Source organism: Sus scrofa, chromosome 2 (assembly GCF_000003025.6).
Source record: "Sus scrofa isolate TJ Tabasco breed Duroc chromosome 2, Sscrofa11.1, whole genome shotgun sequence".
NCBI classification, from domain to species: domain Eukaryota; kingdom Metazoa; phylum Chordata; class Mammalia; order Artiodactyla; family Suidae; genus Sus; species Sus scrofa.
In genome coordinates, this window is record NC_010444.4 from 127,881,846 (window position 1) to 127,907,742 (window position 25,897).

Sequence of the window (25,897 nt, forward strand, 5' to 3'; positions counted from 1 at the left end):
TATGCAGTGGGGAGGAGCACTGTGCAAAAAGAAGTTAGAGCAAGAAAACCAGAAAAGCCACACACTGCATTCTCTAAGTTCATTCACATCATGTGCCTTAAAACATGTATTGATTTATTTATTTTGGCTTTTTAGGGCCACACTCTCAGCACATGGAAGTTCCCTGGCGAGGGGAATCGGAGCTGTAGCTGTCAGCCTATGCCACAGCCACAGCAATGTGGGATCCAGGCCGAGTCTGTGACCTACAACACAGCTCACACCAACACCGCATCCCCAACCCACTGAGCAAGGCCAGGGATCAAACCTGCATCTTCATGCATACTAGTTGGATCCACTTCTGCTGTGCCACAATGGGAACTCCCATAAGTTTAAAGAAAAAATAAGGGTCCTTGCATGGGTTGTTTATAGTTCCTCAGCAGTCTTGTCCTGGTTCCTGATCATATTGCTGGGTCAAGCCCAAGGTCAGAATGCCCAACATAGTGTCAGCTTCTATTTCAGAAATTGGTTTGTTAATAACATCCTAATGCCGATCATCATATAGCAGGAACTATATTAATATTTTTTTCTCTCTGGCTCTGTTACACAGATGTCAGCTCTAATCCCTATAGAAGGCTGCTACAAGTCAATCTTCATGGAAATATATTAGCAATGCCTGTGAAGCTTCTAGAACTATAAGAGGTGTGAAAATTATAATTGGAAAAAAGAAACCTTTAAAAAAAAATTAGGCTTAGCTTGGGATGTGTAAAATTATTCAGCTTTGATGACAATAACTGGCCTGCAGAATTTTCCAAGACTATATTAGCCTAATGTAAACTAATAATACACATATTAAAATCTGTCAAGTTATCTAAATACATCAACTTTTTAATACAAATCAAGCACGAGAAAGCTCTCTGTTTTGGCTGAAAGTGACACCCAACACTAATATTTCACAATTATGAATTAAATGAATAAAAAATCAGTTTGTAAAATGTTATTGATGTTTCTCTTTCAACATAACCTTTATGCTGTGTTCAGAGAGCAGGAAGACAGATGTTTCCCAACCTGCAGGGCTTGGGCAGACCTGCCTTTTAAGAGCTCGATTGTAAACTGATGAAAGGTGTATAAACAGATGACAGGGGCAATTACAATGTGGAATTGATTATGCTCTCAATTACTAAAAGCACATCGCCTGCATTATTCTTTCTATGCTACTCTTTGATGACAAAAAGCATGAATAGCTCATCAGGACTACAATATGTTTGTATTTCGAAGTTCTCTCATAAGGGAACATCTGCAGCTATGGTTGGGGTTATAGGAAGAGAACGAGCTAGAGTTCCCATCGTGGCTCAGTGGTAATGAACCTGACTGGTATCCATGAGGACTCGGGTTCAATCCCTGGCCTCGCTCAGCAGGTGAAGGATCCGGGGTTGCCCTGAGCTGCAGTTTAGGTTGCAGATGTGGCCTGGATCTGGCATTGCCGTGACTGTGGTATAGGCTGGCAGCTACAGCTCTGATGCAACCCCTTGCCTGGGAACTTCCATATGCCATGGGGATGGGCCTTTAAAAAAATAAAATAAAAAGAAAGAGGAGGAGTTGATATGGAAAAGGAACCATGATTCCATCTCCTAGGGCCATCCTTTTAATTTATCTAAATGCCAGAGCAGGGTTAAAAAAAAAAGCCCAAACTATGGGGTTGCCATGGTATTAGAGGGGAGAAGTTGGGTAAGGGTCAGGTGGACAGCAGTTGTTGGGGGTGGGGGGGATCCACTGGGGACTTAGACACAAAAAGTAGGAATAGAAGTATGAACTGGAGCAGAATCTGTAAATCAATCATTATTCATCATTGAAGACTGATTCATTGCACTTGCCTCAATACAGACATGTAACACCTATATCTTGTGACAATTCTTGTTCCATTCATTCTGTGCCTTTGCAGCATGGCTTGTCGATGAGATGCAGAAGAAAACCCCAAAACAATACTTGCTAGGATTGTGGCAATAAAGATCTCATGCAGGGCTAAATCCAATATAGGAGTCTCAGGCCCCCTACCTAGCCTGCCCTAGAATGAAACAGAACTCTTAGAGTTTTCTCCAAAATGATCCAGCCTCCCCACTGGGCCTCAGGAACCACAGTACTCTCCATTGCTTTGCCCATCTCTAGACCTTGTGCCTTGACCTAGGAACCTTGAGGCTCAAATTGGGAAGCAGCCTTTGTGGTCACAAGGGAAGGTTGCCCTTCCTCAAGTGGGCCACTCACCTTAAAAATCTCTCTCCTCTGTGAGCTGGCTTGTTTTTTGTTTTTTTGTTCTTTTTTTTTTTTTTTTTTTTTTGGAAAGGCAACACAAACAGCTAGCCTGTGACCGATACCAGAGCTGTTAAACAGAAAGTTTAATTCTAGAGGTGGCCTCAAGTGCTGACAGATGTCTTAGAGAACGGAGTTGGGGGTCTGTTTAAGAACACTGAGAACTCATGGAGCTCCCATCATGGCACAGCGGAAAAAAATCCGACTAGGAACCATGAGGTTGCGGGTTTGATCCCTGGCCTTGCTCAGTGGGTTAAGGATCCAGCATTGCCCTGAGCTGTGGTGTAGGTTGCAGATGTGGCTCGGATCCTGCGTTGCTATGGCTCTGGCGTAGGCCGGCAGCTACAGTTCTGATTAGACCCCTAGCCTGGGAACCTCCATATGCTGTGGGTGTGGCCATAAAAGGACAAAACACCAAAAAAAGAACACTGAGAACTCAAGCTTGTAATGTGCAGATGCGGTGAAACTGGAGTAAGTTCAGAGAAGTGACAAAGATGATTAAAGGGATAAAGAATGGTTTCGGAGGGAAAGCTAAAGGGATTCTTTCTGCCTTTATCCCAAGAAATGAGAAAATAATGATTATTAACTTCAAAGGCTATTTGCTCTTCATGTCTGCAACAAACCCCATGAATGAAAATGGGCTGGAATTAAAAACAGGAGAGAATCTGGTGGTGGAAAAAGAGTTTCTTGTCCTTCAGAGGAAAGAGCATGGCAATCTGATCAAGACATCTATATCTGTACATCGTTTTTAACAAGGGAACATACCACCCATTTCTCTAAAAAATCTAAATGCATTGACAGCTTTCTTTAAATGTCCCCCCCCCTCCCCCGGTAGCCTCGACTTCGAGGATTAAAACTAGAAATATGTAATTGTTTCATTTCCTTACCCCATGCCAGTCCTCCCGGCCACTACAGCCCAATCTTACAAATATTCCATAAAAGGAAATTCATGGCTCAATCTCCGTTCTCAGTTGACAATATTTTTCTTGATTTTTACTATTTTCAGCACTTTGCAGTGCACATGTGGGGAAAAGGAAATGAAGGATTACAGCTAGTCGGAGAGGCTTAAAGTAAAGAGAAATAGGCGCAGATCTGGAAGCGAGCCTGTGTCATTGATCTTGTCCACAAGCTAATTGAGAACATTCCCAGGCTTCACAAGGCAATGCTCTGTCCAGACTCGCAGGATTTAAGACGCACTCAATAGTTCAACTTAAGGCAGTGTGCCTGCTGGACACAGAGTCTTGTTTAGCAATAATTCAATCTGTCTTCTGAGCCCCCCAGCACAGAAAAACCTAAGGAAGCTTTTCTTCAGTTTAGAGGCAACTCCATACCTACTACTTTAGGGGGTTTTTTTGGTTTTCTGATTTTTTAGGGTTTTTTTTTTTTTGCTCTTTAAGGCCGCAACTGTGGCCTATGGAGGTTCCCAGGCCAGGGGTCGAATTGGAGCTGGAGCCTCTGGCCTACACCAAAGTTACCTCAATGCAGGATCCAGGCCTACACCAAAGTTACCTCAATGCAGGATCCAAGCCGCATCTGTGACCTACCCCTACAGCTCACGGCAAGGCTGGATCCTTAACCCACTGAGCAAGGCCAGGGATCGAACCCTGCAACCTCATGGATCCTAGTCAGGTTCGTTAACTGCTGAGCCACAAAGGGAACTCCCCATTCCTACTATTTTAAAAGAAGAATAGTTACTATTAGTGAAGTTATTTGTTACTCAGCCCCGACTAATGAAGAGTTTGGGGCTTTGTTCTAAACAACCCATTGCAAGCTGACTTGTTTTCCTATTCAGCCCCCCAAAAGTCTCTTTCCCAATACCCTTTCTTTAAAAACCGGCCGATCCCCGGGGGCTAAATGAGGTTCCAGCTGCATTAAAAAGAGCAAAAGCCTCCGTTGGTGACCTCCAAGCTGGCTAAAGACCCAGCCATGACGTGTCACCATATGGAGTTTCCACTCCCCTGTGAGAAACCACGGGGCCACAGGCATGGGTGACATGAATGGAGGTACTCGGTTGTAAAATGTTATTCACATGCAAGAGATCATTGTTATTGTTTCCTGTAATTATTCTGCCTAATAACAAAAGGCAAATAACTGATTTTGACACCCAAGTTTTGCTGTAAATAGGCAGAATGTTGTCATGAATATGCAAAATATTATGATCATTGCCATACCTAACTAATTGCATTTGAAACATGCTGGCCATAAAATAATTAATTAGCAGTGCAGAAAGGCATCATGATACTAGCTATAAATACTAAACATAACTAATTATTTCCGTCATAAAATGGTCCTGCCAAGTAATTTATAACAAAACCCAGCGTAGATGGCAGAGCCCAGGCTCTCCAACTGCGTGGCCTTCGAGGGCTCTGTCACCCACGGCTTTCTATTTTGTGATATTGTTGGAATGAGTGGCTACCAATTTGAACATAAACTAAAATGAAACTAATCTAGGATTTTCAATGTTCTTTGAGCTTTTGGGTGATTGTTGTGGAAAATTCAGGCCGATCCTTTTGTTGTTGACATCAAAAGTGGTAGGTCACTCTGGACCTGCGGAGTACATTCTGAGCTCAAGCAAAAATTGATTTCCTTTTTTAAAAAGCAGCTGGCATTACAATGAATAGCCTTCTTTCGATTTTTCTTCTCCAGTGAAGCATTCAGTGAATGCAGCAGGCATAATAGGCTGAAGTAAACAGTGTCAGGTTCTGTTATATCAGGAGCTCTTTTAAACCAAGCAGACAAGCTATCATCAGTGCCTGAAACACTGCAAATCACGGCAGAGTCAGAAAATGAGTTTGTTTCCTGACCAGTGTGTTGATGACATTTTGAAGAATGGAAGGAGGCGCTTTGCTAATCACTCTGGCTGCTGCAAGCTCCATTATGATGCCATCTTGTTAATGAGCAAAAATAATGTGCCTGGATGAGGCGGTAATAGAATTAGAGCCTCCACAAGCTGGACCCAGTCGTGAACATTCTCTGATTTCCGTAAAACATGAAAAAATCTTGGGATTCATCTCTGAGAATCATTCACCAGAATCCTTTGGCCTCACTTTTTTTTTTTTTTTTTTTTTTCCTGGTGGTTTGAAAAGAGGAAATTGGCCTACATCATAACAAAGTAACATGCCCTAGTTTTCACAGACTCAGGGTGAAGACCTCAAAACCAACTCAAAGACAGCAAGTCTGAGCTGTGACTTCTTCCTGTTTTTGTTCCCCCACACCCATCCCGCCCTCCACCCAATGACTCGGAAGAGAGATGGTTGTAAATAAGGATTTGGGGGATGGAAATGTTAAAATACACGCATTCCTGCCTAAAGAGATTCATCCTGTCCTTTAAAATATCTCCCTTTTTAGTACACAACCTCCTTACCTACAGAGCTGACCAGGGCCCATTTAAGCCACCTTCTTTCCATCCTGGGGACAGCAGGAGAGCTAAGTGCTTTCAGAGAGCCCCTAGAATTCAATGCAAGTGCCATTCACATCCAGCCAATGAAGCTTTGTCCTGAGAAGCTCTCAAGAGTGAATGCTCCAGCCCACGGCTCTCAGGATGAGAGGCAGCCACTGGGATGGGAGGGACTCCTGAGGCCCCCCGATGGGTAAAGTGCCTACGAGGAAGCAGGGAAAATAACAACTTGCTGTGCAGTGCTGGGGACCCCTTCTTCCTCATCCCTGCCAGAATCCAAAAGGTTTTTCGCCAGGAGGGTATTTCTAAGCAATCGCACCTCTAAATAGAAAGTAATTACGGAGGAAATTAACTTCACAGCTAAAGATTGTGTTGTCATGATAATTTAGAAGAGAGGGAAGGATGTTTTCTGAGCAATCCCTAATCTTCTTTCCTTCTCTTTTTTTGGTTATCACTTAATGGTATTCATTAAAACCGATAACAGAAATTGCTTCTCTTTAAATTTCCTACTGCGTCTAGATTTAGTGGAGTTAGACTTTTCTTGAAACAATACATTAGTGTCATGCCCAATTGACTTCTGCTGTAAAAGAAATAAATCCCCCATGTGACTTTGCTGCTCGCATCTGGAAATGGTTAAAAATCTGCACTCTGGCAGCCCATTGTGTAAGGAACGACGTGGGATTCTTTCTCCCCCAATCTCAGTGCACCTGTCACCGCTCTGTCCCCTGCTGTACATGAACTTATGAGAGGCCTTCTTTCAGCTCTAAGCAATATTTACCTGCAGAGATAAGTCATGCTTAGAGCGTAGCACAGGTTTGCCTTCCACCGTTAGCCCCCGGGTCTTTGCTGTTATACTCACACCTGCCCTGTGTCCCTGGACGTCATCAATAGAAGCTTCCCGGAGAGGCCAAGGCTGTTTTTCCCCTTGAGATGTTCAAACGAAAGGTTCTGGGGATGATAACAAAATTATAAAAAAACACCGATGTCACTGGTAAACTGTGTTTCATCTTCGAGCAATTGATAGAGAAAACAAATCTTATGCCCTCACTCTGAGAACACTAAGAATAATTTTAGTTTAGGTTCATTAAGCATTAAGTAGAGCCACCCAGACTGATGTCATGGTCTCCATCATATATCCTCAAGCAGGGAGGTTGTATTAAAAACAAAAGTGGCATAAACTTAAGGAAAAATGCTAACTAAAGCCACTGCTGGCCTTGGCCACATCTTTATCAACACTGCGACCGTGTGACTGAATGGCTGAGTCTCTGAGTGTGAACTTCAAGGCTGTAATCCAACAGAGGACCCTGGCCTTGAATCTTCTAGGTACACTCTGTAGAGAGTGTGGTTGAGCCCCTGCTGTGTGCAAAACATTCCAATCCTCGATAGCCACATTACCTCATTTGATCTTTACAACTCTCATGGGTGTTGTTACTAGAATTTTTCTTCTTATAATCTCAATTTTATGGTGAAGGAAATTAAAACTTGGAGAGGTTAAAGTCAGCCTGTTAAAGTGGGAAGGACCTAAGTCCTAGAGTTTTGGTCTCCTGGAGTCAACATACTTCAGGATACGTTATGTCTGTTGAATGTGACCACTGGGTGGACTGTCATTAATTTTGGAAAAAGATACTATCATTACTTTTCTACCTAATACTTTCAACAGACATCATTACAACTAACTCTACTTTAAAGATGTGAGTGAACATTAAAAAAAAAAAAAAGTTACTTTATCCTAAGAGCAAAATGCATAGAGAACCACCATTTAATGAATCTCTGTCATATACAGATATATACACATAGACAGCAAACTTACATATGTATATACACACACACACAAAGTCAGACAGCAAACTTTCAAGGTGGGCATTTTTATCTGCATTTCACAGTTGAGGAAATATATTTACAGAGGATAATGATTTGTTAACTTCATAGAACTCAGGAGTCGGGGGAGCCTGACTCAAACCAAGATCTGGTTTGTCCCAAATTTTAGACTGAAACTTGGGTTAAGATAAGAGCTTCAAATCTATGCAGTTCGATTATGTGAATAAAGGAGCAAAACGGTCCCAAATGCAGTTCTAAAACTGTTGAATTTAGAGACCTCACCATTTAAACTTCAAATCCAAAGTCTTCCAAAGAGAAGAGAAGGAAGTAATCTTAAAATCATTGTTCTCAATTCCTCATGATGGAAAGCAGAATAAATATGTTGGGTTTCCGCATGAGATTGTTTAGGGTTTCATGTAAACCATGACATCTCTCTGTTGGATCATAAGGAACTTAAACAAGCAAACTAGGAAGTACACTGATAAGATCCGGGAATGAACTGTAGTTTAACACCTTTCACTGCGGAATTGCTCATGAATGCAAGGTCAGTGTGCCCTCTAAAATCTCCCTGCCTTTTCAGCAAGTTAGGCAAATCTGCAAGGGTTGGATAGATCCTCACTGGGCTATTTTCTTTTGCCCTTTGTTATTAGAGCACCCCTCTAGAACAAAGTCAGTGTCGGATGCAAAAATGATATAATACGCAATTTTGCAGAAATAGAAGGTATGCTGTAGAATACATATCAAGCAGCCACCACAGCAAGCCAACAAGCATCACATGAATACATGAGATGAATAAATAGTGAATAGCATTTTGTATTTATAAGATGCATTTTATTGAAGCAGTAAACAGTCACATGACCCTGAATACAGCTCCTAGGATTGCAGTAGAGCCAACTTTGGCAGCAGTCCAAAAATACTACAGTTCTAAAGAGACAGAAACATGCTAAAATTGATCAATGCCTCAGATAGTTGATGAAAGTTTTACCTAAAAGGAAATACCTGTTTCAATCTGAATAGAATATGTAAAAGTTCATGCCACCTGTCCACATGAGCCATATTATCACAATGGAGAGTTGACTTAGTCATGAATTAGCTGCCTTTTCCTTATAATTGATTGTAAGTTGTGACATCATGTATTATTCTCCACATAAAGCTGACACTCACTGAAGAAACTATAAAATGCTACCAAACTCCAAAAGCTTAGAATGCCTAGCAGCAAGGAACAAGATTTCAACATGTACACTTACACTATTCATAGCAAAGTGTTTCACAAATGCACTTGGTATAAAAAAAAAAAAATCAAAACATAGCTTCCTCCAGTTTGGAAATTGTGCAACATTTTAAATACATTACACTGTTGTGGTCGCAAGTATACCTGTGATAGACCCAGCATAGCTGGAAGTTGAATTCCTGGGCTAATGTGACATAAAAGTCTTCAAGCATTAACAATTTTCCATCTTGTTCAAATAATATTCATTAGCATGTATGCCCTTTAAAATGGCAGAAAAGTTGTTATGGTGGCTGTACATTCTGTCTTGAATTAGCAAGCACTGAATGGTTGATGTTTTACCACTTTAAGAACAAACTCTCTCATTTTCTTCTCCTAGGCAGTCTGCTTTTCTACTCATTTGCACTAACGTAAGAGTACATTCCAGAAAATATAGCCACAAAAAAGACTTACATTAGCTCTTATTCGGAGAGCCAAATAGAGCCAATTTCTAGGGCAGAGCTGCTTCCTCTTATAGAAAACTCAATCTTATTTTAATTTTTAAAGAGAAGTCCTACTGGGCAGTAGGCTATTGAATCACCATTGCGTGTGTGTGCATTTCATGCCTTCAGAGTTACACACTGGAGAGTCTTTGGGGCTGAAGTTTGTTTATTTGCAGCACAAGCACTGCCAAGACGGCACTAAGAGCATCCCTACTGAGTCCTCCAAATACTTGCTCCTCATCTTCCCTGTGCACAACCTCTATATCAAAGAAAGAAGGTTAACCCCACTCTCACCACCCCCCACCCCTGGGCACAATCCTGGCTCTCTCAACTCAATATCCCTTTGGAATTCAAAGCTCCAAATTCCAATCCCCGGATGCCCACTCCAAAAAGCTTTTGAAATGCAACTTTGTTTTTCTGGATTGAGGCTTCCTCGTCTTTTATGATGGAGGTGATGGATAATGCTGACCTACAGAAATTAATTAGTACAATTCACTTGAAGGCTTGTTGCTAACATCATTATAATTCATTCCCATAGGAGGCATTTGATTATTGCCTTTCTTGCCAATAAGAATTAAAAGAGCTAGTTACTAGTTGCAGATCATTAACCCATTCAGTCTTTGCCATCATACAGGAGGACATCAGGACGCTGACATTTCCTGATTGTAGCTCCTTCTGCAGAGAAACGCATTCTAGAGCATCTGTGACCCCCAACACCAAAGATAGACAGGTCACAGAGGGAGGGTAAGCTCAGGGCTATGGAATGTTTAGGAGATACTTCCTTTTCTATCCTCCTGTGCAACTTAAGAGAAGCTCACAGAATTGGATAGGAAGAATGAGATAGCTGCCAAATCCAAAATATTCTTAGCACCACTGCAGGTGTGTTATATGTAGCATAGCTTGCCTGCAGTAGGCAGTTTATAAACAAACAACTATATTAACTAATTAATTAATCTGATTTCTAGACACACCACTAGAATTTCCAATTCACTCTTGAATTTGATCTTTATACAGTCCATTTCACTTTCTATTGCCTTTATCATTGCAATTTTTCCCCAGCATGTCATGATCACAACCTATGAAGCTATGTTTTTATAGGCTCCATATTACTGGTACATGTGAGAAAGGTCTTTGTGCCTTGAGTCAGAAGTATGCTTTACTAGATTCAACTGGATCTATTGATTCCACACATACTTGAATAGTGAAAGAGAAAAGCTGAAGGCAAGTTTTTTTTAAAGTTGGAAAAATAACATAGGATAATAACATAAACCAGTAATAAGTAGTTACTGTTTAATTTGTATTTATTTTTCCTGATGCTTAATAGGCCCATTTAGGTCATTGGTATTCACATTACTTTCTTCAGCCCAGTGTTTCTGAAGAACTAGTCAGGGTATAATTTAGCCTCAGGATAAGTTTTGCCAAATTCCTTTACTTTGCTCTTTAGGACAGTAATTTAAGTTTAGGCACATTCCCTCTAAACTTACAAGAAGAAATTTTTACCTGTGCATTAGCCTGTCTTGCACAGGAAATATAGTGCAGCCACCCCTAGGGAGACACGAATTTGTGTGCAATCATGGGGGTAGGTAATATTAAATTCAAATGAGATGATAAAAGATGACTTGGGAAAGTGACATAAAAGCCTGTTTCTGGAAAAACTAAATTATTCTTCACTTTCATAAATAATATATTTATTATCCCAGCAACCAAGAGCTATAGCTCCAGAAAAAATTCCTTTACAGAAGAAAAAAAATGAGAACTGTCCTAGCAGAACCTGCAACAGATTGAGATTTACATGAACTGTACTTCTAAAATCACCATATTTCCAAGTTAAAAAAAAAAAAAGAGGTGACCATTAAGCCTACATTGACCCCAAATTATTATGTGCTACATCAAAACTGCTTTACAAGGAAAGCATAAATGTGTTGCCAAAATCACTAGAGTTGGCACAGGGAAACTAGCATTCCAATCCTGACTTTACCATTAAGCAGATGCATGGTTACAAGCACCTCATCTGACTGAAAATTAGTTTTTCACAAATAAGAAACAGGTGAATGAAAGCCTGATCTATGTTTAGTGACTAGAGAAATCTATATATCACAATATGCTTTTACTATTTAAAATAGTCTGTCAACTATACTTTAATAAAAAAATAAAAAATTAAAATGGAACACAAAGGAAGCAATAATAATTGTAGTATTATTAGTAGTAAAATAAAGCAGAAATTTGTCTAAATCTCTTCACATAAAAGAAGTGGTTTCCTGTCACTAGTTTTGTCATTGCCAAGTATATACACTTTCATACCCTAACATAGAAATCCATCAAATCAACAATTACATCTGGAACCCAAAGTCATTCATTATAGGTTTCTACTCTGTTTGACCATTCAATTCTTAAATGTCCAATATTTTTGTCAGTTTCTTCAGAGTGAGGCAGGAAGAGTAGTGGAAGAAAGCATTGCCCTGAGCTTAGGCAGATAGGTATTCTAATCCCAAGTCTGCCACTACTGAGCTGTGTGTCCTTGGAAAAGACATCATTTCCCTAACCCTAACCCTAACCCTAATCTGTAAAATGAGGATAGCTTTAGTATTTACTTTATAGAGATATTTATTAGGCATTTTTAAAAATTATATACTTTAGGCACATACATACAACTCAGCCATACGATGCTTAACTGAGCTAGCTATTACTAATAAAATAAGGCAAAGGTTAAAGGAGGATTTAGTAACTAAAAAAGAGTTTTTGCATTAGTTTAAGACCTGGAAAAAACTTTTTCCTGAGCATGATGAATTCCACTTTCCAGGATCAAACTAACACTTTTTGATAAAGTTTCCATAAACATATTGAAATGATAATCTCTAGAAAACAGAGCTTTTGTACTGAGTATAGCAAAGCTATTTTAGGCAACTTAAAAAAAAAGAAGAAGAAGAAGACAAGAAAAGAAGTAACGTTTCCTCCTTGTTTGGTTAGTTTTACCAGGAAAATTGTTGCATGTATCAAAGATACAATGTTCTAAGATCTCAGATTTCACAGAGACCTAGTTTATTGTGTTACTCTGGTTTCAGACAAGGGGGCGGGGCGGTGGTGGAGAGCAAGTGAAATAGCTCTGTGCCTGAAATTCATTTTGCATCTCATTTAGACAAAAATAAGAACAAATTAAAATCTCCCATAAAATGGAACATGAACTAGAATAGGAATAGAGTTAGTGAGGCTGTATAAGGTGTTGAAGCCAGTCAATCCACTTTAAGTGACCACGAAATTTTCTGGACTCCAATTTCCTCCTCTGTGCAATGGGGTTATAAAGAGTATTCATCTCTTAGAGCTGTTATATGGATTAACAAACCATGTCTGAAGTTTTTGAAACCGCTATAACCTTAGGGGTACTCAAAATGGATACTTTATAGAAAAGGCAGTTAGTCACCAGAGTTCTTGAAGACTTCAGAACACTAACTGAATTCATGATTCCTTGCAGCATAACAGAGTGCCTCAAAACTTAGTGATAATCACGTATCACCTCACAGTTCCTGTGGGTCATGAATTTGGGAGTGATGCAGATATGTGGTTCTAAGGGAGGTTGCCATCAATCATCCCACCCCCTACTGATGCTGGTGGACCTCCTTTCAAGGTGACTCCCTCACAAAGGTGGGTGGTAGGAGATCTCAGTTTCTTTCTTTTTTTTTTTTTTTTTTTAATGCTTTTTAGGGCCACACCTATGGCATATGGAAGATCCCAGGCTAGGGGTCCAATTGAAGCTGCAGCTGCTGGCCTACACCACAGCCACAACAATGCAGGATCTGAGATAAGTCTGCAAACTACACTACAGCACACAGCCACGCCAGATCCTTAATCCCCTAAGCAGGGCCAGGGATCAAACCCAAGTCCTCATGAGTCACAACAGGAACTCTGAGATCTCAGTTTCTTGACACATAAAATGCCACTAGGGACACGTGAGTGTCAGCTTCCCTCAGAGCAAGTGATTCCAAAGACAGCAAGAAAAGTGACAATGTTCTCTATGACCAAATCTCACAAGTCACAGACCACCATCTCCACTAATTCTGTTTGTCATGTGGAGCAGCCCTGCTACACTGCAGAGGAGACCACTCAAAAGCCTGGGTACCAGGATGCAAGATCAATGGGCCCATCTTGGGTCTATCACACAAGGTACCATCTTGGAATGGAACATAAATAGCTCTTTTTGAGGAGTTGGCAGCTCCTTCTAATAAAAAGAAAGACTATATCCCCTTAAGCCTCCTAGCAGAGAAACATTCTATTGTTGGTGCACAGCACAGGCAACTGGCTTGTGCTTAGGGGATATGCTGTATGAAAGGCACATGTCTTTAAAATACTATAATCACACTTAGTGTGGTGACATGTTCACACCGCAGGAGGCCACTCAATGTAGAAGCGTTCCTCTCACTGTTCACACTCCCCATCCCAGGGTGTTTAAAATCTGTATAAGAGGCTGAAGTGTCAGAAGGATGAGAGGTGAGGTTCCATGCTTAAAACAGAAGTCATTCGTAAAGGCCAGTCCATCAACAGAATACAGACCTTTGCCCACACACTTCCATCACGTCTCTGCTAATAAAGCACAGGAAAAAGGCAACTAAAAACCACCTTGATGCCACTGGGGTGCATTCAGACACAAAAACAAGGAGTCAGTGAATTATGAGACAAAATGTGAGTGCTCTGGTCAAATTTCCTGCAGGGATGTTTTCTACCAGGAAGTGGGGAGCTGGGAAATGCAGTCACTCAGGGCAACCTGGTGAAGGAATTAACACAACTTTAAAAAGTAAAGTCTTCTTTACTGAGGTATAATTTAGGTGTAATAAACTTTATCCATTTTACTTCACATTATGAAGATCTTGTCAAATATACATATATATGCATGGATCTATAAGTACATATACACATATATTCATGTCAACCACCACCACGATGAAGATGCAGAACATCTGTCTTACCCCTACATGTTTCCTAAAATCCAGACTAGTCTATCTCTCCTCCATACCTACACGTAGATAATGCTAGATGACCTGCTGTGTCACTAGACATTAGTTTGCATTTTCTACAGTTTCACATTAACGCAGTCTGAATGACTGCGCAGAGTACACAGTCTGTACTCTTTTGGCTTGGCTCCTTTCACTCAATATAATGCATCTGAGTTTCATCCATGTATCCACAGATCGTTCCTTCTGATTGCCAAATAGCATTCTATTGTGTGGGCATAATCACATTCGAAAATCTATTTACCTGTAGTTGCCAGTGTGGGGTTTTTATGAGCAAAGCTTCTATGAACATTCATGTTGTAAGGAATATACATTTCCATGAACATATGCCATGAATGGAATTCTGGGTTATATGGTATAAGTATGCTTAACATTTAAAACACTGACAAACTGATTTCAAAGAGGGCCTGTTATCTTACATCCTGCCTGGTATCGTATGAGGATTTCACATCCTTTTCTTTCACAACTTCTTAAATATACTTTTTGAAAACTACAGTGTGTGTTTTGTCAGTATTTAGCCAAGAAAAGCCACTGTGAAGTAAGAATAAATCCACTGTTAGAAAACCTAAAAGTTACAAGATACATGAGCCTCACTTCTTGGACGTTTAGCCTGTTCAACTATACCAAGGTGTCTGGGCAGGTGTATTGGTTGCATTTAGGGCACTGGAAGCAAAGGCAGGGTCAGAGATGAAATTCACTGAATTGACAAGGTGTTCCCTCTCAAGAGCTTCCAGGATAGGAAACCCTATTAGGAATAGAGAATTAGGTTGACACAAATAGCTAAACTAAGTTTAACTGAACTAAACCAAGTCCTCTCTCTCCTTCTTCAAATGATTGTGGGTTTTGTTTCATTGAGCTAATACGTTCCATGACTCCCTGTGATGAATTTCTGTAAAGAACTAATTAGACAGCATAGTTTAAAGTGTTTTGCCATTCAAAATGACACATGTACCCCTATGTTCATGGTAGCACTACTCACAACAGCCAAGACATCGAAACAACCTAAATGTCCACTGACAGATAAATAAAGAAGATGTGGTGTGTATATATACAATGGAACACTACTCAGTCATAAAAAAGAATGAAATAATGCCATTTGTAGTAACATGGATGCAACTAGAGATTCTCATACTAAGTGAAATAAGTCACAAAGAGAAAGATGAATATCATATGCCATCACATATTTGGAATCTAAAACATGGCACAAATGAACCTATCTACAAAACAGAAATAGACTCACAGACATGGAGAGCAGACTTGTGGTTGCCAGGGGGGAGGAGGGAGAGAGTGGGATGGCCTGGGAATTTGGGGTTGGTAGATGCAAACTACTACATTTAGAATGGATGGGCAATGAGGTCCTACTATATAGTATAGGGAAATATATCCCATCTTTTGGGGTAGAACATAATGGAAGATAATATAAGAAAGGAATGTATATGTGGGTGGGTCACTTTGCTGTACAGCAGAAATTGGCACAATGTTATAAATCAACTGTACCTTAATAAAAATTTTTAATTAAAAAAATAAGTATGTAAAATGTTCACCACTCTGCTGTACACCCGACACAGGCTGAATGAACACTGGGCAACCACTGCACCCCTTCCAGCTCTTACTCACCTACAAGATGCAACCACAGCCTTGGTTTTAAGAAAGAAATGATAATAGCACCAGAGAGAGGAAAGCAATATCAAATATGCTCTTGCCCTGTTTCTATTACAATGGTTTGAAAACACATCCAAACAGGTTTGTCTGAGCCTGATAACTTTCCTAGGGGCTGCTGTCAGTGGAAATAGCAAGGGCCAGAAGAGGTTGAAAAACTCATTTCATTTCTTGATAATCTGTGGCTTGATTGATTATATGAACAGCAATAAATGCAAAGCAGGTAATGAAGAAGGAAGGGCTCCAAGTTTGGACTGACACAAACTTGCGTCAATGGCCAGGCTCAACAGTGCCGATGTCATTCCTTAACCTCTCTCAGCCTCAGCTAACTCACGTTCAAATGGTAATAAGATCTTTGCCAAGTGGTTGTGACGCTCAGCAAATATGAGTGAACGCTACCAGCAAATTGGCAAGGCCATAGCAGCGACTCAATAAAACGTGCCTCAGACTGCTCACAGGGGCTTTCTAAAGGTGAAACAAGTTTCCACGAAAGCTGCTACACCACACCTGCCAAGAATATTTTTGTGGATAACTGACTTTGACTCTGAACAGCTTAACAATGATGATGAGTAGATAAGCTTGCCAGAGGAAGTATCTTGGGACAGTCCTATTCAGAAATTATACTTTCTTGTAGATTATCTTTCCTGCCCAAAGCTCTCCAGGGGGCTTCAGTTACATTAAGAGTAAGATTTGTCGTCTTGAACTCAGTCTTCCAGATCCACCTGATCCAGCCACCTCTCCACCCGGCATCCACCTGCTGTCCATGTTGTGGCTGCAATGGCCCTGTTGTTCCTAATGTATGCCAAGCTATATGACCTCAGAGTCTTTGCATTTACTATGTCCTCTTCCAGAGCACACCCCCCCCCCATTCATGTGGTTCTTTTCCCTTTAGCTCCTGCTCAATGTACCCCTCAGGGTTGGCCTCTCCTGACCCCCTATCTGAATAGTACCCTTAGCTCCTGTCCCTTTATGACCCCTTAACCTACTTTATTTTTCTTCAGAGCATTTCTCACCATTTAACTTTCAATCATAGGCCAATTCATTAACCTAGGAATGTACATTTCATGAGAGCACTAACTGTTCATGTATCCCCAGAACAATGCCTGCACATAATAAATCCATATTACACTTGTTGGAGATTTATGCTGAAATATTCAAGTGTGAGTAGCATGATGAATGGATGTGGGAATAAGCCAAGCCTCAGCAGCATCCATAGGAGGGTGGCTTTGTTATCCTAAGGAATGTTAGAAATACATTGGGATTGGTGGGACTTGTGATATTTGAGAGGTGGGATTGGGTGGGAGTGATGCGAGAGGACCCATGACTCCTAAATGAAGACGGGGTGAGTCAGCCACCCTCGCCTTTGCTGGACTAGAGATTCGAGCCTGCCTCTTCCCATGCTTCTCTCCCAAGGACCCAGAGGCTTGTCAGAAGTAAAGACTGCAAACACTGGTGGAAGAAGATCCTGTATACCTTACAGTAAGCCTCTTTCATGCAAGATGCTAACCAGGGTACTGAAGAGCAGAGAGACCTCTTTCAGACTACACACTGGGCCTGTGGGCTAATAAATGCCCTGTGATTGGCAGATCCTGCTCAGAGATGCACCTTCATGCAGAGAACCACTTGGAGGCCAGTCAGCAGGATGGAAACGTAGAGGCCTTGCTAGCCTCCACCCTTGGAGGTTACAAGAGTCCCCAGGAGAACCTGTCATTCACCAGTGTTTACACACATCCAATCAAAGTCAGTTCAGCTCTGACAGTAAGAGCACTTATTAGAGATATGTGAAGAATAAACGAATGAATGACTATCCTTTTTTCAATCTTCTGGGATAAATTACAGTGTGGATTTGACACTAAAATCTTGAACTATGTGGTCTACTCAAAACCAGGCATATGTGTGTGTGTGTTTAAAGAGAACACACGGTGACCTCATTTTCCCTCTGTGTCCTCATTGTTGCTCTGTTCCTTCTTCTGTGAAATAAGACCGGGTCACATTTGTTTGGCAGTTCTCCTAACCAAACCTTTGCTGGAATGAGGCCTCTGCTTTGGTTGTGCAGCAAATTTACTGTCAACTCTCTCTTTAACAGTCTTGTCATGTCTTGGGGAAAAACTGTATTTCAGATCTTCATGTCAAGAGGCAATAACTTTACACTTTTCTCTAACTCATCACAAAAGCTGTGGCAAGTGACTTCCATAAGTCACGCCAAATGTACCTATGTCATCGATCCATTGACACTGGGGAGTTTTTGTGGAAAAAAATCTTTTACTGGGAGAGGGATTATGCAGAACAGTCTTTCTCCCAATTTTTCCCCATGTATCAAATAAGAAGTTGTGCTTTATTCACAGTACCACCTGGTTTTAATAAAATCTACATCTTTCTTAAGTCTTTTTATTTTGTTATACAATCATTCATTACTAAGAACTATGTGAGACCCAAAGAGGCTACATGAGCAGTTTCATAGCCAGGGACACCCCTGGCCATCTCAGGTGACACCCACTTTCCAAGACCCTCTGGGAGGCGCTAATCTGATGGAGTAGACTGACTCTTTCAACGACAGATCAGTCTCCAAACATCTTAATCTTTTAAATACTGTCATTCGGCTCCATTGGCAAAGCTTACTCCTCCTCACTCCTAGCTTGGTAATATGATAGACAACTATGGACAGCCATGATTATCAGCATGCTAGCTTTGTGCAGTGGTGCTGACACAACCCATAAAGCCGTTACTTGAATGAACAAAGGCCAGGACCTGCCTTTATATCACATCAGATTAATAAAACCATATCCCCAGAGTTCCCTGAGAAAGAAGGTCATTTCCAGGAAAAATTCAACAGAGAGACAATAGCCAAGAGTTTTCTCAAGCCTTTGTACATAGCAGATGATATTAACTAAATTGTCTTTTCAGAGCGTCACCATTCAGATTCTATCCATGATTTAAATAGTGAGGGTTTGGGGACCACTATCTGCGTTTGCATAATAAGGACTATAATGACAACAAAGCAAAATCTGTTATATGCAAACATTCTGTACTGTATATTGAATTGTTTCTTAGAACCAGGTTTGACCATCTGTACAAACTTCATTAACAAAATTACAACCAATAGATTGAGCCAAAAAGGTGTGTTATGTGCCAAGCATCTAACTTGCACCTGAGTATAAGAACCATATAAAGAGAGAGTAAGAATTTATAACTGCCTCATAAAATTATTTTTAAAATCATCTTCAAATGGATAAAGTAAATACCCAATGATTTCCTCGTTCAACCAAATTATTTATGTTTCTTTTAACATCATTTCTTCTAAAACTTTGGAAATCAACATCTAAAATGGTTTTAGGAGTTCCTGTCGTGGCTCAGTGGTTAACAAATCCAACTAGGAACCATGAGGTTGCAGGTTCAATCCCTGGCCTTGCTCAGTGGGTTAAGGATCCGGCGTTGCCGTGAGCTGCAGTGTAGGTCAGACATGGCTCAGATCCCGAGTTGCTGTGGCTCTGGCATATGCTGGCAGCTACAGCTCCGATTAGACCCCTAGTCTGGGAACCTCCATATGTGGAGGGAATGGCCCTAGAAAAGGCAAAAAGACCAAAAAAAACAAAATAAAATAAAATAGTTTTAGTTTTAGAGATTTTCCCCTATGTGCTACTATTTCTCAAGTCTAAAAAAGAGTAGACTGTTGTATATGATTATCTCTGTTCAACCTGGAGAAATTTTCTTTACAATCATAATTAAAGTTCTAGATTAATTTGGAAAAGATGTAAGATTGTAACACTGAATTCACTTTCTTTTTAAGAGTTTTTTAGCTTCCTGGAACTTGTTGTAAGATGGGTATAAAAATGATTTCTTTATGGATCTTTTGATTATCAGAGATAGCCCCTGTTTGGAAAGGGTATATGTTATGAGAGACCCTTTGCTAAACATAAGATTGTTTTGCAGTCTTAACAAGTGTCCAGCCAATTAATTCTTTCTTTTTCCCCCTTGTCACAGTAGTTGCTCATTACGCAAAACAATTTTGACCAGTTACTAAGCTCAAGGAACTAGAGTGGGCACAGAGCTCAACATATTTTAGCACTTTAATATAGTGCTACATTCAGCATTCTTATGAGCACTTTTAGTGTACTGACTTATTTAATCCTTTCCACAACCCCATAAATGTACTGTTATCTCATCATCTCCATTTTACTGTCCAGGAAATTGAGGCACAATAATGTTAAGTGACTTGCTGCCAAGGTCCTCTGACTAGGATAACATGAAGCCCAGGGTTAAATCTCAGTAGTCTGGCATCCAAATCTGACATCTAAATTACTTTTTCTTACTTCAATCAAATTGGATACACATATCTACCAATGAAACAAGGATTCTACTACGGTACTAAAAAATGACATTGGGTGGGGAAGGGGTTGGGGAAGGGATTGAAAGGAAGGGGATTAAGAGGTACAAACTGCTAGGTATAAAATAAGTAAGATACAGGGTATAATGTACAGCATAGGCATAGAACCAATACTTTATAGTAACTTTAAAAGGAAGTACAATCTATAAAAATATTGATATATAAAATATAAAAATATCACTATGTTGTACATCTGAAGCTAACATAACATTATAAATCAACTATATTCCAATTTTTAAAATGACATTGGGATATCCATCAACAGTAGAATGAGTAGACAAACATATCTACAGAGTAGACTACCACACTGCAACACATAGGACCTAACTACTGATACACACAGCAACAGAGATAAGTCTCAGAGATAATGTTGAGTAAAAGAAGTCAGGCACAAAGAGTATATACTTTACAATTGTTCTTATATCAGGGCTTCTCAACCTCAACACTATTGACATTTTGAGCCAAGTAATTCCTTGATGTTAATAAGCATTGTCCTGCGCATTGCAAGATATTTAGAAGCATTCCTGGTCTCCACCTATCAGAGGCCCCTCTACCCCCACGCCTCACCTAGTGTGACAATCAAAAATCGTTCCAGATATTGGTTTGAATGTCCTCTGGAAGATAAAATCACCCTCAGGTGAGAACCACTGATTTATATGCAAATCAAAACCAGACAAAGCCAAGTTCCCATTTGGCTAAACAGTAACAAACCTGACTAGGATCCATGAGGACACGGGTTCCATCCCTGGCCTCACTCAGTGGGCTAAGGATCCAGCATCATCTGAGCTGTGGTATAGGTCCCAGATGCAGCTCAGATCCCCCATTGCTGTGGCTGTGGCACAGGCCAGCAGCTGCAGCTCAATTCGACCCCTAGCCTGGGAACTTCCATATGCCTTGGATGTGGGCCTAAAAAAGACAAAAAAAAATAATTGGCTTGCTCCTAAGGCAGAGGCCACAAAAAGGCAAAAAAATAAAAAATAAAAAACAGACAGAGGTCCCGTCATGGCTCAGCAAAAATGAATCTGACCAGGAACCATGAGGTCGTGGTTTCAGTCCCTGCCTCACTCAGTGGGTCAAGGATCTGGCATTGCCGTGAGTTGTGACACGGCTTGGATCTGATGTTGCTGTGGCTTTGGCCAGCAGCTGTAGCTCTGATTTGATCTAGCCTGGAAACTTCCACATGCTGTGGGTGTGGGCTTAAAATGCAAAAAAAAAAAAAAAAAAAAAAATCAAAAATTTTGAAAACTTTAAAAAATAAAAAAAGACAAAGTAGTCTATGGTGTTAGAAGTTAGAATAGTGATTACCACTGGGGGAGAAGGGTACCAACTTGAGTGGGGGTAGGAGGGAGCAAAATACTCTAGATCTGGACTTGAATGGTGGCTATATTTAAAATTCATTATGCTGTACACTTAAAAACCTGTTGGCTTGAATGTGGAAGCAAATAAGGTACTTTGAGAACTGAGAGGGAGAAACAATTCTTAGGGGAGATGAAGGATCTGGGAAGGTTGCCAGGAGGGCAGGGTCTTAGTGAGAAGGATTTGAGGAACAGAGTTGGCAGAAGAGGGGGGAGGGCATTCCAGACACAGAAAGCATTGAGAGCAAAAGGCAGAGAAGCAGGCTAATTCTTTACTACAAACATTTCATCAGGTACCGCGTTCGTACGAATATAACCAAGGGAAATTCAAATTCATGCTGGCATAGTACATCTCGAGGTGGTGGTATTTAGGTCAATGCTGTGTTCACAAGGGGAGGTAATAATCACCATTTGGTAATGGTGAAAATTAAACCTTTGAAATTAAATGGAATAAAAAAACGATTGGGTCTTTCAGCTCATTAGCTCACTATTGCAGAATTCCCCACTGTCATCTATTCTTGCTATTTGTCCAGCCTTGTTCTCTCCCAGGTGGATGATGCTTCCGCTACATTTTTCATATGGCTAGTCGAATTAGGAATCAAATTCTCCTGGGAAGTTCCCTACTGTTTTTTCAGCCATCATTTCTTTCAGGCTACTAATTACTGTTAGTTGCTTTATTCGTCATCATCCTTAATTGAGCATGAACAATGGCTCAACACTGTAAAGAAAATGTTAGAAGAGAGTCATTTTATTGAAGCCAGAGGATCTGGAGCTGAATTAAAGAGGGAAAATAATGAGAAATAGAAATTCTACCAAGGAAAACGTGGGTGCCATTATAGCTTTATGGAATGCAGACCTTTCCGAGGCAGATGAGGAAAGCTCACTCAGTCCTGAATGCAGAAGGGCTATGAGGCCAATCCCTGGTGAGACACCACCAATGCCAACGGGGCAGACTCTTTGGCATTATGGGGTGGGGAGGGCAGGCTGGGGTAGTATGTAATGAGAATGTAGAAGAGGGTACAATACCACTTTATATGCTGCTTCGTGCTATATTATACTCTGCAGAGATCAAAAACCAGTGAAGAATCTGGAGAACAAGAGAATCACTCTTCAGATTTGAGATTTTAAATGATCCCAGGCTTCCCTCTCAAGAATAGCTCTGTGTTCATTTTCCCTGAGGAAAAAGTTACAACTGAGGTTTAGTTGAGTCATGGCCATGTCTTCATTTTCTCAAGTCCTCTGGATCAGGGAGGATAATTTTAGCCAATGAAGAGTGGCTTAAGTAATATAAGTATTTATCATCTCCTTTATCAGAAGTCTACAGGCAGGATGCTCTGAGGTTGGCAAGTGCCAACACCATCAGCACAGACAACAATCCTTCCTGTGTTTCTGCTCAGACATCTCCAAAAGTTGAGGGTGCTCCCTTCATGGTTATAAGGTGGCTCTTCAAGCTTAAAGCATCACATCACCAATAAGAAATACCCGAAGTGAGAAGAAGCGCAAATAAAGAGCTTTCCCCTAAACCATCCAATTTTTTATGAGGGTAGAAAAATTTTCCCAGAAGCCTTCTTATATCATTGACTAAAACTGTCCTAGTTTAGTCACTGGACAAAGAGGAAAGAGATTTTTGTGACTGCCTTGAATTAATCATGATCCGTTCAGGAACTGAATGAGATTCATTAGAGCAGTCATAAAATCAGAAATTCTTCACCAAGAAAGGAGGAGAAATGGGTGTTGGGTGAGCAATCAACTGCCCTGGACCAGATCCTGACTCTGTCTTCATTTTCCCTGAATATCCTCCATTTTACCCACATTTATGGTATATTCCACCATAACAATCTTGATCTCAATTCCAGATTATGAATTTAGCTAGTCACAAAGAATAGACCTGATGATAGAATGTACATCTAGGTTAGATTTTTTAAATAAGGTGCCTATAGAGCCATTTGTATACATTTAACAAAAAGCAGTTAAACCTTTCCTATATGCTAAGCACTTATTTGGGTGCAGAGGATATAGCAATGGACAAAAAAGACAAAAAATAATTTTTTTCCTTTGGGGAACATATATGAGAGCAGAGGAACACTGGCATTAAGCATAAGAAAAAGTAAAACATACTGCACTGAGTTTGGAGCTCTGGGGTGAAGCCAATGTAAATCACATATATACAGTATTTAAAAGTTATGAGGTTCAATGAGTCAATAAGATCAGCAGTGTATGAGGCCACACAGAGGATAAGTGGTCCAAGGACCAAGTCCTAGACATTCCAACATTGAGAAGCAACCAGAAAAGGAGATGGATGAAGAGTCATCAATGAGACCTGAGGAATTCTAGGAGGCATGACGTCTTCAGGATGTTTGAAGCAGAAGTAATGATAATTGTAAAAAATGCTATAGATAAGTCAAAATATGAACTGGGAATCAGGAAAGCTTGGCTTGCAGAAGAAAAAAAATCAAATGGTTGCCAGTTGTCACAAAGATTAAACACTCATAAAATCTTGTTTTTTTTTGTCTTTTTGCTATCTCTTGGGCCACTCCCGCAGTATATGGAGGTTCCCAGGCTAGGGGTCGAATCAGAGCTGTAGCCGCCAGCCTACGCCAGAGCCACAGCAACGTGAGATCCGAGCCGCGTCTGCAACCTACACCACAGCTCACGGCAACGCCGGATCGTTAACCCACTGAGCAAGGGCAGGGACCGAACCCGCAACCTCATGGTTCCTAGTCAGATTCATTAACCACTGCGCCACAACAGGAACTCCATAAAATCTTGTTTAGATTGTATTGACTATGACGTGAATCATTCATGGTTTCCCACAGTTATCTTTTCTCTTGGTCATTCTAGTATTCTTACAGACATTGAAATTGCTTTCAACAATATTTTTATGCTTTACTCGAATAAAATCTGATTTAGAAAACCTAATCAGATATTTCAGGCCTAATCATTGACGTTACAAATGGACTCGTGGTTTTACAAAATGATGAACCACGAATGACAAACACGCTGATTTGATTTACAAAAATTTTACTTATCTGTTGCCTTTCAAAGCACATCTGCTATACAAATCGAGGCACAGGGGCCTTCCTGATAGATGACATTGACTTTCTAATGGGAACTTCTGCAATCACAAATTCATCATGTCCAAAGCATGGCCCTGCAATATTTCAGTTTGTCATCAGTTTCACTTTAAGCTCAATGATGTTCACAAAAGCCAATGGATACCATTTTGTCTGAATCAAGAGCTGTTTTCAAAGAAGAAAGAGAATGTCAGATGCCTGTTTAAAATCTAGTCATGTATACCCATCACATTTTTGGTTCTAATAGGTACTTTTTAATATTATATACTATTTTATTTGTCCTAAAACATTCAACTTATTTTGAGCAACTCTATGCATCACTTAACAAAATTAAACTGATATCATTACACTACGATCAAAACATATGCATGTGGCATGCTCTGGGAACTATTTGAAATAATCTTCTATTTTATGTTATCCTCTTTCTCAAGTCTGGTTTCTGTGATGTAGCTATTTTTCTTCTGCTTCTGGTATAACATTTATGTTGGGGGAGATTTCTAATTTTACTTTGCTGGTGTATAAATGTGTCATTTCATACAACTAGCTGTTTTTCTTTGTTGTAACTTCTTTCTTTCTGTTTTAGCCTGAGGCTCTCCTCTTTATTTGATCAGTATAGTTTATATCATATTCCAGGCAGCACTTCTTCCCAAGAGAAAAACAGGGTTTCAAATTGCTACTCATGATTCCTAAGGCAAACTGAAAGGGCGCTGCCTGAATTAATGTTTTCTTTACTGTTTTTGGTGCTTATTGGTTTTATTTCCATTAGCTGATGGATACATTTATTTTCTACCTTTTAATATCATTCTCTCCCTTCAACTTCCAGGGTTTTTTGTTTGTGTGTTTGTTTTTTGGGCTTGATTATTTATGGCAAGTGGTTAGATGGAAAAACAATCAATGTGATGACTTGGTGGCAAAATCTGAATTACCTTCTCAGTAAATAACCAAAAGGTAGTTGGGACATGCTGAGTTCAATTTTCTTTTGGTAGGCTTCTAGATAAATGCTTCATTTAAGGGAAGAGACTTGGAATCTATGTTTTTCATCACTAGTCACAGCTGGGAGGGATTACATTTACCATTAAAATAGAGGACCTTTTTTTAGATATTTTCTGTACATGGCTGCCTGGCAAAATGAGGTATTAGATAGACTTAAATATTCCTTATGCATCTTCATTCCCAAATTGAACAGGAAATATGTGCCATTGCAGAACATGGTG